The sequence below is a fragment of the Cyrtonyx montezumae genome, unplaced genomic scaffold (genome assembly GCF_038088225.1).
Source record: "Cyrtonyx montezumae isolate F1298 unplaced genomic scaffold, pur_monq_1.0 scaffold_3, whole genome shotgun sequence".
NCBI classification, from domain to species: domain Eukaryota; kingdom Metazoa; phylum Chordata; class Aves; order Galliformes; family Odontophoridae; genus Cyrtonyx; species Cyrtonyx montezumae.
In genome coordinates, this window is record NW_027072034.1 from 111,531,049 (window position 1) to 111,547,775 (window position 16,727).

Genomic DNA, 16,727 nt, shown 5'->3' on the forward strand with positions numbered 1-16,727 from the left:
TATCACCCAGGAGGGCTTTATCTTGCAAGTCTTTGCTGTGGGAGGCGAAGGGAGCACTCGGTTAAGGGTGAGCACACACCTGCAAGGGGGCTGGGAAGTGCTCACTTGACAAGCCAGAGCGAGGCCATGCACGCGTCCTCTCCGGGATCCAGCTGTGCTCCAGCTCCACAACCTGTCACTGCCTCCAGAGCTGCCAGTAGATCAGTCCGTGCATGTGCTCCCCAACTTGCTGCAGGCAATGGCAGCCAGGCTCGTGTGGGCCCCTTCTATCCTTGCATCAGATCTGCGCCGGCCGGTTTGCATGGAGAGGTTTGCTAGAGGACACTGGGGAGTGGTGGGGAGCACCTGGGGATGGATGGGAGCTGCTCCAGATCCACAGCTATATCTGCTTGAGGATTTGGGGCCACGGGTGAGGATTCTCTGTGTTTTGGGGATGCTAAGCAATTCCAGCTCCCCTTAGGGAATGCCCAGAGTGGAGGGATAGAGCAGCAGATCCCGGACCAGCAGAACACCTGCAGGCATTTTTATCCCTCTGTCCCAAACTGAGATGGGTACATGGGTAAATCTGGACCTTGGGTGGGCTTCTGCGGAGCCAAGAACTGGACTCAATGAAGGATCCAGAGCACAAGTCTTATGGAGAGTGGTTGAGGGAACTGGAGTTGTTCAATCTGGAGAAGAGGAGGCTCAGGGGAGACTTCATCACTCTCTACAGTGACTTGGAAGGTTGTGGTGAGATAGAAGTTGGTCTCTTCTCTAAGATAACAGCAATAGGATGAGAGGGAATGGCTTCATGTTGCACCAGGGCAGGTTCAGGTTGGAGATTAGGAATAACTTCTTCACTGAAAGAGCAGAAATGCACTGGCACAGGCCACCCAGGGAGATAGTGGAATGTTCCAGAATCATGTGGGTGTGGCACTGAGGACATGGTCAGTGGGCATGGTGGGGATGGGGTGATGGCTGGACCAGGTGATCTTAAAGTTCTTTACCAACCTTAATGATTCTGTGATTCTATGACCCTTATAGGTCCATCCAACTTGAGATGATTCCATGGATTGCCATCTGTCCTGGCTGTGCTTTCCCCTGGGAAATGGAGCTGGGTCAGAAAGAGCACAGGCTGGGAGTGGACATTGGCATGGATGGACAGTGCAATTGCTTTGCCACTGTGAGGATGAATGGAGCTGCTAGTCAGTTTGGGGGTCACTCTGGATTTCTCCATCCTGGTTGCACATTCCCTGCCCTAAATCCCTACCCTAGGGCTCTCCAGGAGTCAGGAGCTGGCGTTCACCTCATCCAGTGCTGTCTCCTTGTTCATTGTTATCAGGGTAATTCTCAAGCAGCTTGGATCCTGTTTTTGTGCTGATGCTGCCTGGCCCTACAGGAGAGAGAAACACAGGAAATGGCCGCAACGGAAGCAGAATCATCTCCTGGAGAGAGCAAGGAGCAGCCTTCACAGCCGCTGAGGGAACAAAGAGAGGGATTCAGAGGGGCTGAGCTATTGCCAGCCCCACTGCCAATCCATGAATTCCCTCCACCCTGATCCCCTGGTATGAGCTCATGGACATGCTGCCTTCATGGAGGGCACAGCAGTTGTGACCTTACCCTGTGGTTAAACAACCTGGGATTTCTGCAGAGCTCTGCACTGGGATCTTTGCAGCACCATGGCAGTGTGGGCATGGGTCTCACTGCCGTCCCAGAATTCTGCTTCTCCACCCTGAAGTGCCCCACACGCACAACAGGCCCTCTGTCCCACAGGCACAAAAGGAAACATTGAGCCAAAAGGCCATTGGGAGCATGCAAGCCTTTTCCTGGTGGCATCATAGGCTGTCCCAGTCCTGTCCCCAGCATGTCCCAGCACCCTTGCACATGTCCTCTCCTTTAGGTGCTTCTCATCCCAAAGAACAAGGACATCTTGTTCCGTGCACTAGCATCATATCCAATGGGACTTCTGTCCGTATGTCTCCAGTGCAGGAAATTCCTGCTGCACCCTTGTGTGTCCCAGCCCTGGTTAAGCACCACAAACCACCATGGGGCTGTGAAGGTACCCACAAGGCGACACTGCTGGGGGAATCTCATAGCACCACTACCCTGAATGCCAGCAGTTGGAGGACTTCCATGGGGAGCACAGCTATTCCCAGGCTCTGCCTTTGTGCACAGTGTTTGTGGCTGCAGCATGAGCACCAAAATGTCATCAGCCCCTTATCTGCAACGTATCCGGGTCCTTTTGGTACCCACACAGCCTCCAAAAATAGCCCCAGCAGAGGGAAAAAATACATCCCTAAAATAGCACTGCCATTCAGGCTGGCCAGCACCAGGCTTTTCACCTGGCCAAGTGCCATTATGGCTCTGCAAGGGGTTGGTAGTTCCACTCCCCTGTGATTTCCCATCCTAACACGTCTTCCCAAAGCAGCAATGGGAACTCTGGGACACACTAGGACACTGCCACCAATTGTCCCATGCATAGGTCCCATGCAGCCTACGCCAGGTGTCCCCCGCTGTGGGATGCTGACACTGCTGTGGGAGTGATACAGCTGAAAACCTCTCCTCAAAAGGAACGTTGGTGTGGAGGAGGAAGCTGGGAGGAAGGAAGGCCTTGTTTGCCTGTTCCCAAAGCACCGCAGGAACTGCTATATGAGGCATTACCTGACCTCACTTACAACTCCGGATACCCTCCTCCCGCTCCCCACTGAAGCCTCCCCCATCTCCCACCACCTTGCACTGTGCCACTTCTCTGGGCTGCCCCAGCACCCACAGCTGCTTTCCGCCAGGCTGCGAGTCCTCTTCCGGCTCCTTGTGCTCCAAATTTATCTGCACCTGCTCTTCTGGCTGGATGGACTGCACTCAGTCCTCGCACGTGGATGTAGGAGCACCTAGTGACCCAGGGCAAAGCTGTGGTGTCTGGTGGCTCACGCAGTATGGGCTTCCAGTTCTGGGAAGGATGTGTGGAGTGGTTGTGGTGCTTGACATAAACCCAGCTTGGAAACTGGGGGTTCAGGAAGAGGGAAAACATGGCTCTGCATCTGACACATGTTGGCTTCGGCAGTGTATTCAGCCAGGATGAACATCAGGAAACTCAGTTCAGGTTGGATATTAGGAAAGATTTCCTCTCAGAAAGAGTAGTGCTGCAGTGGCACAGGCTGCACAGGGAAGTGGTGGAGTCACCGTCCCTGGAGGTGCTCCAGAACCGTGTGGATGTGGTACTGAGGACGTGGTCAGTGGGCATGGTGGGGATGGGCTGATGGTTGGATTAGGAAATCTTGGAGGTCTCTTTCAACCTGAATGTCTCCATGAATCTACATCTCAGTTTGCTCCCTGACTCCTCCAGTACTGTGCAGCTGAACTTGTCAGCATCCACAAAGGGCTAACAGACAAGACCATGAGACAAAGGTTTCATGCTCTTTGTAGACTATTGCTTCCTCTGACGCCCTTCAGATGAGCTGGGAAAAGATGTTTATGCAGAACACAAAAGGTTTGAGGGTGTGAATTGGATGCGGAGGGATGAAGCCCAGCATGAGATAAATGCTTTGCAAGTGGAATGTTCCCATTGGTCAGCATCTCCTACTCTGTGTATGGGGATGCTTTCCATCATGGATGATCTGTTCAACTAGAGATTGCTACAGTTGCAACCTCACAGCACCCCACCAACCCCTGCTTTAATTTTGGGCTGGAGGAGGAGGAGGAAGAAGGTACATGAGTCAAAGAAGCAAAATACAGCACCCTCAAGGCTAATTTCAGGAATGGAAATGATCCTCTGAAATAACAGGTTATTTCCAGAGTTAGGAAATGAACCAAGCAGCCCACTGGCCCAAAGGGGACCATAGAGAGGTCTCACATCCCTGAAATCAACAACCCGGTGAGGAGCTGAGGTCACCACTCATTCCAGAGGACAGGAACTCAGGGAGAGGAAGAGGGGACCGGATGCTTGGCCAAAATACCTTAAGAAGTGATGTTAAGGATATCCCCTCTCCTCCAGAGCCAAGTGGTGACAGTACATTCCTGGGGCTCCACTGGGAGCGGTGGTGGAGGGTGGCTTCCAGCAGGTGCCCCCTGGAGGAGTTGCCCCATGCCTTTTCCCACCTCATCCATTTCTCCTAGCCTTCTTCCACCCATAGTCTGTGTTTTTCCACCTACCCACCCTCTTCATTTTGAAAAAATTGGTGACAAAAAGCTTTCAAACCCACACAAACAGGATGCAAATCTATCATGACACAGTTGGGAGAAGAGTATGGCAAAGGCTTGAAACTGCTGACCAAGGGTAGGTCATGGGGAGCATAGTTTTGGGGATTTGAAAGAGCAGAACACCAGCTTGAGTATCACCATTGACCTGGCTTGTCTACCAAGGACCGTAAGGGCACTAGCCTATTCATTACCAGTGCATCATTCAAGACAATTGTGAGCCATTGTGGTGTCATCCCAAGGTGATATGGGGAAGCTCTGCCACTGTGGAGATCAGAGGTCCGAGGCAACCATGCTCAGGCGTCTTCATCCTCAGACTTGCAATCACTGCTCCAAGCTGAAGGACATAGGTCACCTCACACAGGTGTCACCATCCAGGGTCCCTTGGCTGTCCCAGCTCTTTCCTAAATATTCAATAAAGCCTTGCTGGCTGTTTACTGACAATTATCCAAAAGGGATGCATGTATGAGTGTGAGGTCATGACTGGGAATGCTGCAAAGAGGAAAGATACACAGCTTCTGTACCTGGGGGGCTGCCTCCTGCAGGACCATGGAGATCACGTTGTTCAGATCATGCCCCAAAACAACGTGCACCTTGTTGAGGGCCAAGGGGTTCTCAGAGTAATTGGACAGGCTATGTGCAGCCCTGCTTACCTCTGTGGGCTGAGAACTGATGGAGGCCCAGCTTGACACAGGCTGTGGCAGCTGCATCATCCTTCCCCTCTCCCCACCCCCTTTTTCCCCTGAAGAAATCTCTAAGAGATTTTTTTCTTATTTGGCATTGTCCATTGGATTTCTAGTTCCTAGTCAGGCAAAACAAGGCATGCATCTTACTGGAGACAGGATAGAGGACTCTTGGAGTTAATCGTTTTCTCCATTGTCTTTCCAATGTGCGCTGAGATGTCCGTAGCTGAGGGACCCATTGTGCTGCCTTCCTGCTTGTTTTTCTAACAGTCTCCAGTGAATAAAAGCAATGCAGGGCTCGTAATACACTTTCCGTGACCTCTAATCTCGCTGTACGATCTATCTCAAAGCTAGGTCTCATACAGTATTCATTAACAGCAGTTCCACCTCCAACTCACTGACTTCTTCAAATCCCAGCTTAGAATCACAGAACCATAGAATAGCTTAGGTTGGAGGAGATTTTAAAGCCCACCCAGCTCCAAACACCTGCTGTGGTCAGGGATGCAACTTACCAGACCAGGCTGTCCAGGGCCCCATCCAACCCGGCTCTGAACACCTCTTAAAAGCTTCCCCAAGCTTTCTCAAGCTTCCCTTATCCGGAGCACTATCTCCTCCATTTTCATCTGCACTGTCCTTGGTGGACAAAGTATGCTTGCTGAGGACCATCCCACCTCCCTGTGCTCCCATAAGCAGATTGGTGTGATGCAGTGACAGCAGCACAGCTCCCAGTGTCAGTGGCAGCACGAGGAGCCAAAGGCTGGAGGCAGTTTTGGGGTAGACAAAGCCTGCAGGTTTGCCTTGCCGCCCTGGCTATGAGCTCACCCTGCCGCGTGGGCTTGATGAGATTCCCAGATGCAGAGGACAATGAAGCAGGGAAACCCTTGTTATTTGGTGGTTATTCTGCACGGCTCCTCTGGGAATGTTTGCTTTTCCTAGCTTTTTCCTGCCACGCCGGAAGCCCTCAGGTGTCCCTGGGCTAGGACGGCCACCTGGGCTTCAGGCCTGAGTCATCTCGTCTTCCCTCAGCCCTCATCTTGGCAAGAAGTGATGAGAAACAGCAGGAATGAATCACACAGAGGGGGAGATGGCTCAGGCACCGGTAGCCCTATCCAGGTGCCCTGGTTCGTGGTGTTCCAGTCCTGGCACCACAGGGGACCGTGGTCTGGGCACCATGCATCACCGAGTGACATGGGCTGGGGACTCCAAGGGTTGAGGAAATCTCTGAGTCATCTCACTGGAAGCTGTGATCACACGTCCCTTCCTAAATTGACCGAGTTCAGTATTTCCCAGCTCAAAAAGGCCATTTTTAGGACCAGAGCCAAATCCCACTCCAGGGTTTTGTGTTCAGACCTGGCTCCAGACAAGGAAAAAATACCAGCTCCATATTTATCACAGAATCACAGAATAGTTGGGTTGGAAGGGATCTCAAAGCCCACCCTGTCCCACCCTGTGCCATGGGCAGGGTTGCCACCCCCCAGCTCAGACTGCCTACAGCCCCATCCAACCTGGCCTTTTCTCCTTGGTTTTTTTTTTCTCCTTTTCTTCTTTATACCAAGCAATGATGGGCAGACCCCAGCCTGCATGTCTGTGCCCACCTTGAAGAACTCATGCACCCTTGCTCTCAAATGGCCAGGGCAATCTGCCATCTGCTAGCAAGTGGGCACTGGCAGTGCAGGGAAGGTGTGGAGCTGGGGCACCACCACAACCCATCTCCAGACAAACTCATACTCCATGTTTGTCAGCCACATCTGCCGAGGAGGCAACCAGCAAGCCTAGTCATGCTCTGGGATTCCCAAGTGCTGTGCGGCTGAGTGTGCACTGAGAAAACTTGTGACAGGGTCAGGCTGCTTGTGGACTCTCTGTCTTCTTCCCAGGTTCCAGAGAGGTGACCCAGGCTGATCACTAAACACACAGTGTGCTTGTACCTCGCTGCGTCTGATTGCTAGGATCTAGACCTGAAGCCATCACCACCACAGTAATATGGCCTAGGGAAGGGCTTGGCAAGCCAGAATATTTAGACTGTGCCCTGCATGGCATGAGAAAGAGGAGGAAGAGGTCAATGGTTGTCTTTGTATTTAGGAGATCAGCCTCTTCTGAAGATGGTTTGGGTAGATATAGAAGGGACTTAGAGTTTGGAAGAACTGCTTCTCTGGGAAAGATGGGATATGGCCTCTTCTTCCAGCTAACAGCAGTAGGATGAGGTGGAATGGCCTCAATCTGTGCCAGGAGAGGTTCAGGTTGAATATCAGGAACAATTTCTTCCCAGAAGGAGCAGTGCTGCAGTGGCACAGGCTGCCCAGGGAGGTAGTGGGGTCACCGTCCCTGGAAGTGTTGAAAAACTGAGTGGATGGTGGATATGGCACTGAGGATAAGGTCAGTGGGCATGGTGGGGTTGGGCTGGCAGTTGGACTAGGCCATCTCAGAGGTCTTTTCCAATCAAAATGATTCTATGAATCCATGACTCTATGAACAGACCATCATCATGCCGTGTGGCTTGACGACTCACAGACTATGAGGGTCAGCAGAGATTGACTTTCCTGACCACATGCCTAACCCAGGCCAGAGACAGCTCCCTCTCTGACAGACTCATAGTGAAACACTGCCCAAACATTCTGCCATCATTATCAGTCTTGGCTGTACTGCTCATAATCTCATTTCTCTTTTCCGAGTCACTCCTTGGGTTACAGCTCCTGGCTGGTCACAGCCAGGGGGGGACACAGGGACAAGGGGACATGGGTCAGCTGTGGAGGTAAGGAGTGGGGGCCACGGCTGGGCTGCTGCCCTCACAGAGCACGCAGAAGGTGTGGGTGCTGGGGCTGCCCCTTCTTGCACTGGCCTCCAGGTAAGCTGCCCGAGCCTCGTGTTATCTCCAATGAAAAGCAAACAGGGGAAAGTGAGAAGGAATTCCTCATTCGAGAGGGCTCTTATCGCCTTTCCGCTTCCCGTGCCCCAGAGAGATATGGTGGGCTCAATGCTCCCTTGTTCCCCAGGGAGCCTCTCCACCCCTGTCCCCAGCCCAGCATGGATGCGATGGGGTCAGGTCCCACTGCTCTTTCGTCATCTCCCACTGCACTTTCACTAGGCTGTTGTGCACATGTTGGTCCTCCCTGAACGCCTGCCAGTGCCCTCCTCACCTTCAGAGGGTCCCTGCAGGAGATGGAGGCCATCTGCTTGTCTTTGGAGGTGCTGTGGTCTCAATTCAAGCCCCCCCAGGTGGTGCACAGTGGCCCCAGCCACGTAACGGCGATGGAGCTCTTTACAATCTTGAGCAACAGCTGTAATTGAGGCCAAGAAATCAGAACTTAGGCTGTTATCAGCAGTGCAGTGACCAAAGTCACTGGAGCCTGCTGGCTGCAGGTGGAGGAGTCGTGGAGGTGTTCAGATGTCCCTCCAGCACTGGGAAAAAAAGAAGTAATTTAATAGTCCATGTGACCACCTGTGGGAGAGGCAGAGATGGTGGAAACCCATCCTCCATGCTGGTGGCAGCAGGAGGAAACCACTGGTCAACACCATCATGAAATTTCAAGGCTCCTTCCATCCCACTCATGTAAGACGAGCACTTGGGAACGATTTTACGTGGTGTGCCAGCTGCCAGGAATGGAGAAGCTATTGATCATCGGGTTACACAGCTACAGAGTGAAACTGTGTGAACAGATGGCCAGCCCAAGCAGGGAGGAAATTATTTTGTCGCAGAACTGACAAGCAGCTCCACTCAGTGCTAGCACAGGAATTGGGTTGGGTTTGGCAGAAGGCAGAGTGCTTGCAAGGCTCAGTGCTGCCACGGTTTGCTCAGAGCTCAGATTTTTATTCATCCTGGAGTTGATTCACTTGGGTTGGGGATGCACTCACAGCTTGCTCAGCAGTGGGTTGAGGTAGTTGCCCAAATACCAGCATCCAGTTTGGCTCTGGATGAAGTGGTACGTCCTGCCTGGCCTCCTGCTGCTGATCCAGAAGGTGTGGGTCTCCAGCAAGTCCCATGGCAAGTCAGAGAACCACAGAATTATTACGTTTGGAAAGGACCTCTAAGATCACCTAATCCTACCACCAATATTGCCCAATGAAGTCTGCCAGCCTCCATCATGCATCGCACATACACAAAGGCATGACAACACCCTGACGAAATGTTCGTAAAGCAACTAATACAAAACCATTTGCTCATCATGAGGATGAGGGAGAAGATTTTGGTTGAGTGAAAGGCACAGGAAGCACACATATCTCCTGACTTTTGTCACATGTTGGAGACTGAGGGTGCCAGATGCTCCTCTTGGTATCTGAGGTCTCCCACAGCAGTCTTCGGAAGTCTATAGAATCTTAGAATCACCAAGGTTGGAACAGACCTCCAAGGTCATCCAGTCCAACCCTCTACCTATCGCTAACATTTCCCTGTAAAACATGCCCCTCAGTACAACATCTAAGTATTTCTTCAACACCTCCAGGGACGGTGACTCCTCCACCTCCCTGTGCAGCCTGTGCCACAGCAGCACCACTGTTTCTGAGAAGACATTTTTCCTCATACCCAACCTGAACCTCCCCTGGTGCAACTTGAGGCGATCACCTCTTGCCCTCTCGCTATTACCCGAGAGAAAAGACTGACCCCCACCTCACTACAACTTCCTTTTGGGTTGCTGTAGAGAGTGATAAACTGAGACTCCTCCAGACTAAACAACCCCAGCTCCCTCAGCCACTCACCATCAGACTTGTGCTGCAGACCCCTCACAGCTCCTCTGCCCTTCTCTGGACACACTCCAGGGCCTCCATGGAGGTCTTCCTGGTAGTGAGGGGCCCAGAACTTAGCACAGCACTTGAGGTGCAGCCTCATCAGCGCTGAGTACAGAGGGAAGGTCACCTCCCTGCTCCTGCATTATTGCTGATACAAGCCATAATGCCATTGGCTTTCTTGGCCACCTGGGCACACTGCTGGCTCATGTTCAGCTTTGGAACAAAACTGAACAGAAATCATTAACTGCAGACTGAAGAAAAAACCAAATAGAGGAACTTTGCCACAACAGCAGCAGAGCTCCTTGCAGTATTAAGCCCAGAGAAGGCAGAGGGATATGGGTAGCTCAGAACAGCTCATTCTCAGACCTGCCTCATTCTGGTACCACTACATCAAGATGTCTGGGAAAGTCCCCTTATTTTTCGTTGAAGAGGAGCTAGTGCCAACATAAAGAAGCCTGGCAGAAAGCAGGGACAGGTTTCAGCAGGTCCAGCCAGGGAAGCAGGGCTCAGCAGGCTCTACCAGCTTGGTGCAGGCAGCACAGCCCAGCCTACTCTCTGGGGTCTCCCATTGGTGATGAGCTTTGTTGGACCTCACTTTGCTGGCAGCAAAAGTGAAACCAGCTCCAGCTTCTCCTCAGCTAGTGAGGAAGGGCAGGGAGAAGGCTGGGATGCAATATTTTAGGAAGAAGGATCCCACAGCAGGGGAGCCTCCTGCTGACCTGCAGGCGTGACTGGTGCACAGTGAGGTTCTGCAGGGTCTGGGGCAGAACTCAGCTCTGTGATCTTTTCCAAATGAGAATGGCTTATGAAATAATGAGCCTGGGCTCCCTCAGTGGGCACCCGGGGGCAAACTGCTCTCACTTTTCTTTCTCCCCAGCTGCCCTGCAGCTCATCCTGGGCATGTTACCTGAATTACAATTAAACGCATCCCTAATTTATCTCCATTCTGTTCTCCCTGGAGAATGATTGTCCCAGGGCGATCTCTCCGATAATGAGAACAGCTTGTGAAAATTAACAGAATACTTGTTACACAAACCCCAAAACCAAATACCTTGACATTAACAGAGGCTGTAAAACTGGGTGGATGCAAATTTGCAGAGACTAGCAGCTGTTCACGTGCAAGATGATCACCCAATGCTTCCAGAGCATTGATTGAAGCCCTACAGAACTATGAATAGATTAGGAAAAAATGCTGGCAATGGCTCTGCTTTGCAAGTGGTTCCATGGCTATAGGGCAGCCATAAGCCAGTGGAGCTGAACACCCACCCTTGGTCTGGTAGGCGCTGCGCTACAGACATTTGATGGTGAAACAGGAGGAATATTTGTTATTGTTACTGAAATTCCAGTGAATTTTCCAGAGAGAGAGGGGATGAGGGAAAAGGAGATGACTGCCAGAACGGCCCCGGTGCTGCAGTGAGAAGCACGACATGACTCGCTGGGCTGAGAGGTGTAAGGAAAGAGAGTCTAGGTGATCCTGCTATAGCAGTGGTGCTAAAGCCATTAAAACCTTGGGAACAGAGCATGGCCAGTTATGGGAAAAGCAGATCTCCACAGGGAGCCTTCAGTTAGACATTCCCAGAGAGGCTGTGGATTTGTCGTTTACCCAGAGAACTGTGGTGCCCCATCCCTGGAGGTTCAAGGCCAGGTTAGATGGGGCCCTGGGCAGCCTGAGCTGCTGGGTGGCAGCCCAGCCCGTGCCATGGGGTGGGGGCTGGGTGGGCTTTGAGGTCCCTTCCAACCCAACTATTCTATGATTCTGTGATTGCACACCATGGGTCGGGGTGCTGCCCACACCCACACAAAGCTCCATTCTGCGGAAACCAGCCACACTCTACATGGATCCACCCAGACCTCCTCCAACCCCTGTCCCCTGTTGTCCCCATGGCCACCCCCGCCCTTATCCCTTCCCCATGCCCAGCTGCTCCAGCAGAAGCCTCACGTTCTCCGCCGCTTGCTCGGCTGACCTTTCCAGGACAATGCATGCTATTGAAGCTGGCGATGACATGGAGCAGCGGTCCCCTGGCTGCAGGGAGGGCCCTGCCCGGCCCCAGCACAGCTGGCCATGGGGGAGGCTGGCCTGGGAAAAGGGCTTCAGGCCCTGGCACCTCCCCATGCACGGTGGCTTTGTGCGTCACGCAGATGGCTCGGCGTTTAGACGCGCAGCTTAGCCGAGTTAGTCCCACTACCATGTGCCAGAGTCCAGCACTGAACCCAGAACGTGACCTGGGGAGCTCGTGGCTATGGTGAATGCCTTCCTGTGTGCCCACGCAGGGAAAAAATCATCCCAAATAGTTTTGGAGAGATGTACTTTGATGTGTTGAGTTGGGCTGTGCTGGGTTGGCTTATCCAACTTACCATGGCAAGGTTGGCTTTGCAGCAGACACCGATCACACTGAGCCTTCAGAGCATGAAATGAGAGGGCAGGAACCGATTTATCGACCAAACTTCTCTCTGGAGGGCATATCTGCTTCCCCACGTCTGCCATGGGCTAACAATTCCTCCCTGTCTCACCCAGGAAAATAAATGAGTCAGTGCACACGCAGAAGCTGCAAGATGGAAATTGATATCTGAGAGCTGTGATGATGATGAATATTACTATTGTTGCGATTTTTCCTAGTTCCAGACGGGGCTAAAGGATCTGTTCTGTGCAACTTGTGCTCCCTTCCCCCCGCTCCTTCTCCTGCCTGCATTTTTGCTGAAACACCAGCCCCAGTCTGGCATTCCTACCCAGCACCATCTCCGGGCAGAATCACAGAGCCCATCATTGCGTCCCTGCCTGGAGCTGAAGGAGGACAGGGGAACACCCCAATGCCACCAGCTCCTGATAAAGCCAGTGACTCCACAGAATGAGGCCACAGAATCATAGAATCATTAAGGTTGGAAAAGGCCTCTAAGATCACCTGGTCCAACCTCCAGCCTATCCCCACCGTGCCCACTGTCCATGTCCTCAGTGCCACATCCACACGGTTCTGGAGCACCTCCAGGGACGGTGACCCCACCACCTCCCTGGGCAGCCTCTGTCAGTGCAGCAAAGCAATCACACATTAACCTTTAGACTGGTAATTTCCATCAGAGTTAAAGACAAAAAAAGATGTCTCTGGGAACAAAGGCATTACAAAATGCTCCGTTAGCCCATCTCATCTCTTCCAGTGCACCTCCTGGGGCACTGCACGGGGTCAATGTCCCTGCTCTGTGCCAACCACCCACTGCTCCCAGCCCTCCCCACTGGGTTCCCATGGGTGTCCTTGGGAATGGGCCTCCTTTGGAACCGATAACACATCCCCGGTATTTGTTTTGCCATTGGGATGGTTTCTCTGTAGAGGGAGGAGGAAAGGGGGGGCTGGCTCAGAGTTTCATTAACCTGAGAGCTGATTGCAACCATGACTTGTCCTAGATTGGAACTGTGTCAGAAAACAGACTGGGGATGAGGTAGAAGACCTGGATATGCACACACCCCATAGTGCTGCCTGGCACGGAGAGGGGGGGACTTAATGAAGATGGTTTCAGGGCTGCTGTCAGATTCTGCCACCAGCAGCCATCAGTGGGGCTGATGCCTCCATCCCAGCCATGCTGCCCAGCTTCCTCACCAGCAGGGTGGCAAGCTGACACTGATCCATCTGAAAATGACCTCATTAAAAAGAGCAGACCCCCAGAATGTACAGAGGGAATGCTTAGGCAGAGGGAGAGGGGTGCAGGCAGGAGAGCCGCTTTCTCCAGAAGCTTTTTCCAAGGAGCTCAGGCCAATTCCGAAACCACACCCTCGGTCACAGACAGAGATGTAAATGTGTCTGTTCCTGCAGCGCCAGTGCAGCCCTCCTTCCCAAAAGCCCCCGTTTGGCTGCTCTGTATGGCTGGAGGACAGGAGAGGATTTCTGCCCTGGGATGGCTGGAAGACCTTGGATGTGGATCTAAGAGTGCACGAGAGCTGCAGGGATGGAAGGAGGGATGGGGGGAGTAAGGAAGGAAGAAGCTATTGTCACTGTGGGGACTTCATGGCAGCAGCATTCCTGAAATCCCTGTGTCTGCAGAGCTCCCCTGGCAGGGAAAGGAGAACGAGGCAGGTTGGCCAGGGGTGCTGCGTTGTTTTTGGAGACGTGTTTTCTTGAGATAAGTCTGACCTACTTGCCAGACTTTACGTCTGACTTGACCTTCTATTGTGGCTCAGACAGCGCACAAGTGGCTCCGAAACTTCAGGATGCACGCAGCATGTGGATGGGGCAATGCAGGGCAGCCCGTGGTTCCAAGCTCCCAAGTAGCCTGTGTCAAAAACCCAACGTGTCGAGTGAGACTTTCAGTGGGAAGAAGGTGTGGTTGCACCTTGAAGCATGAGCCCAGCAAAAAAAGACCCTGGGGCGCAGGCTGGGTTCAAGGCACAACTTGAGGGTTATAGCTGTGCCACACTCTTCTCATTTATCCAGATTCTTCCATTTTTCCATTCTCGGTCTTTCCTCTGCCCAAGATAATGGAGAGGCAACAGAAGTGGCATTTTAAATTCTTGGCTCCATCCACCAACAATCGGACAAAGCAAAGAGGCAGGATGGGAGAAACTGGCTTTCTGGAAACTTCTGCTTGATGGCGAGGGGTCACACCCCCTCAATGGAGCTCAGAGTTGGGGGTCATTTTACATCTGCCTTTGAGGAAGAATGGTGGGAAGGGAAATTTACCTCCGATGAGCTAATTAAATATATATATAATTTCCACTCTGCTACCAAGAAGAAAAAAACACACACAAAAAAACCCTTGGAGCAGCTGCTAGGTCATTGTTTGTGAATTTAAAAATAAAAGCTTCTTGGCATAGGTTGCTGAGATGGAGGCAGTGTCTTGTGCTGTCATTCCAGAAAGGGAGAGTGAGTGAAGGAGGGACGAGGCCAGGCAAGGATAGCTCAGCCTGGCTACGTGTTGCTCAGGTGTGTCTTGGCTCTGAAGCCTCTTTTCCCTCTGGCTGGCTTAGGTAATCCACATCCTGCCCAGATGGTGTGCCTCACTAGGGACAGATTTACAGGCCCCACGCCCTGAAGAGCGGGGAATGTCCTGCCAGGGAATGGTGAATGATTATTGGCACCCCAAGGGCAGCACTGTGACTCCATGGCCCCAGCTAGGTTCTCCTTGTTCTTCACCGCTCTGCCCAGGGACCAGGGGCTGCAGGTGAGCTCAGGTGCTGCTGCTGGCCTGGGTCATGTTTTGAGTGAAACTCTGCCTGGTCTTAGAATCAATCGCAGAATCATAGGTCATTAAGGTTGGAAAAGACCACTAAGACCACCTAGTCCAACCACCATCCCCACTAACCTTGTCCCTCAGTGCCACACCCACACAGTTCTTGAACACGTCCAGAGACAGTGACACCACCACCTTCCTGGGCAGCCTGTTCCGAAGTGTGCCCTATGGGCCTCAACAAGACCCACCTGGGACTTGCACCAGTTCTCATGGCCCCATTTAACCCTAGCTGTCCTGTATGTGCACCCATGGCTGGTCTTGTCTCCTGCTCTTCAGGCTTACTGCCTTGTGGTTTTCCCACATGGTCTCTAGACTCCCTTTGTAATGTGGCATCAGCGAATCACAGAATGGTTGGTTTGGAAGGGAATGCAAAGCCTGTCCAGTCCCAATACCCTCCTGTGGGCAGGGCTGCCACCCAGCAGCTCAGGCTGCCCAGGGCCCCACCCAACCTAGCCTTTGGTGCCTCCAGGGATGGGGCTTCATCTCTGGTCCTGTCTCTGTCACTGCTCGGATGCTGTGGGGCTGCACCCAGATCAGCAGAGTCACATTCTGGGCTGGTGTCACCTCTTGGGTTGGGATCCCCCATGTCCTGTCTTGTTCCTCTCTTGTGCAGCAGCCCCACTCTTGCTTCTGGTTGCAGGCCAGCTCATGGCAGGCGGCCTCATCTCCAGCAGCCTCGATGCTGATTTTTCCCTCCCCGCCCTGCTGCATCCATTAGCCCAATGTTTTCTGGCACCGGCTGCATGTGGGATGGGAGACCTGAACTTTTCCATTCTCCCTGTCCCAGCGGGCGCAGCCCCACTCTGTTTCTCTGCCCGCTCACATGGTGTTGGCTGGGGCTGCAGTGGCTGTCTCCATCCTCGTGAACACCCAGCGCTGCTCCCTTCCCCTCCTGTCCCACGCCTGGATTGCTGTCCTTGGCAGAAGCGAGCATCACTTCAAAGAGCTGCCCCTATACTCTTGGCAAAAGAGAAATAAGAATTAAAGAGAAAAAAAAGCTTGTAACTCCCCCCTGCCAGATTACGCAGCCGGGGAAAGGGAGCGGAGCGTGGGAGAGCCTGGCTGCCTTCAAAGCCCTGCTCCATCCACCTGCTCACTGCTCCAGCACCCAGCTGGGAGGGTTTGCCCAGGCACCCCCCTGCCCACCTGCCCATGTCTCGCTGTGGGAACAGACCTCTGCACCTCTACACACCCCACTCATGCACCGCTGTGCTGCTATTGTCCATCTGCTGGCAGTGCATAGTTGTCCGCACTCCTGTCCCCGTCTTCTTCCTCCCCTGGAGCAGGACAGGGAGGCTTCCCGCGTGGGCACTTCAGACAAGGCTGTTCATCAAGAGCTGTTGGCTCCCTCCTCACCACGCTTATGGGAAGGCCTTTTTGTTTTAAGAGGAAAACAGATGAATAGATTTCCCTGACACCCAACTTATCAGGCATGGGCCCAAGGGAGTCCCTTGTTTAAACACTGGGAGTACATTGCTGGATAACACCCCTCCGCCTTCCTGGCCTTTTAATTTTTTACTTTTTTTTCTCTCTTGGTTGTGTTTATTTTTTATTTTTTATTTTTATTTTCCTGCCTCTATCTGCTCTTTCTGAGCCCCTTTCTTCTGTTTACAGACCCACTTAGGGGAAGCAGGAGAATGGTGAGGGCCCTTCACCACGGAGCTGAGGGGTCTGGAGCACAAGTCTGATGGTGACCAGCTGAAGGAACTGGGGCTGTTCAAGCTGGAAAAGAGGAGATCAGGGGAGATCTCATTGCTCTCTACAATGACCTGAAAGGAGGTTGTGGGGAAGTGGTGTTGGCCTCTGTTCCAGATAACAGCGATAGAATGAGAAGAAATGACTTCAGGGGAGTTTCAGGTTGGATACTAGGAAGAATTATAATTCAGAGAATTCTGTTCTCAGGAGCGGTGCTGCAGTGGCACAGGCTGCCCTGGGAGG

General features: G+C 52.6%; 1 protein-coding gene across 1 annotated transcript in view; it reads right to left on the minus strand.

Annotated features, from left to right (window-relative positions):
* MGAT3 (beta-1,4-mannosyl-glycoprotein 4-beta-N-acetylglucosaminyltransferase) overlaps window positions 1–16,280 on the minus strand; it is an 84,986-nt gene extending 68,706 nt beyond the window's left edge. Inside the window, exon 1 of the mRNA XM_065742911.1 lies at window positions 16,277–16,280. The gene's annotated coding sequence lies outside the window, so the exon portion shown is untranslated. The remainder of the gene's footprint in view (window positions 1–16,276) is intronic.
* Between the last annotated feature and the right edge of the window lie 447 nt (window positions 16,281–16,727).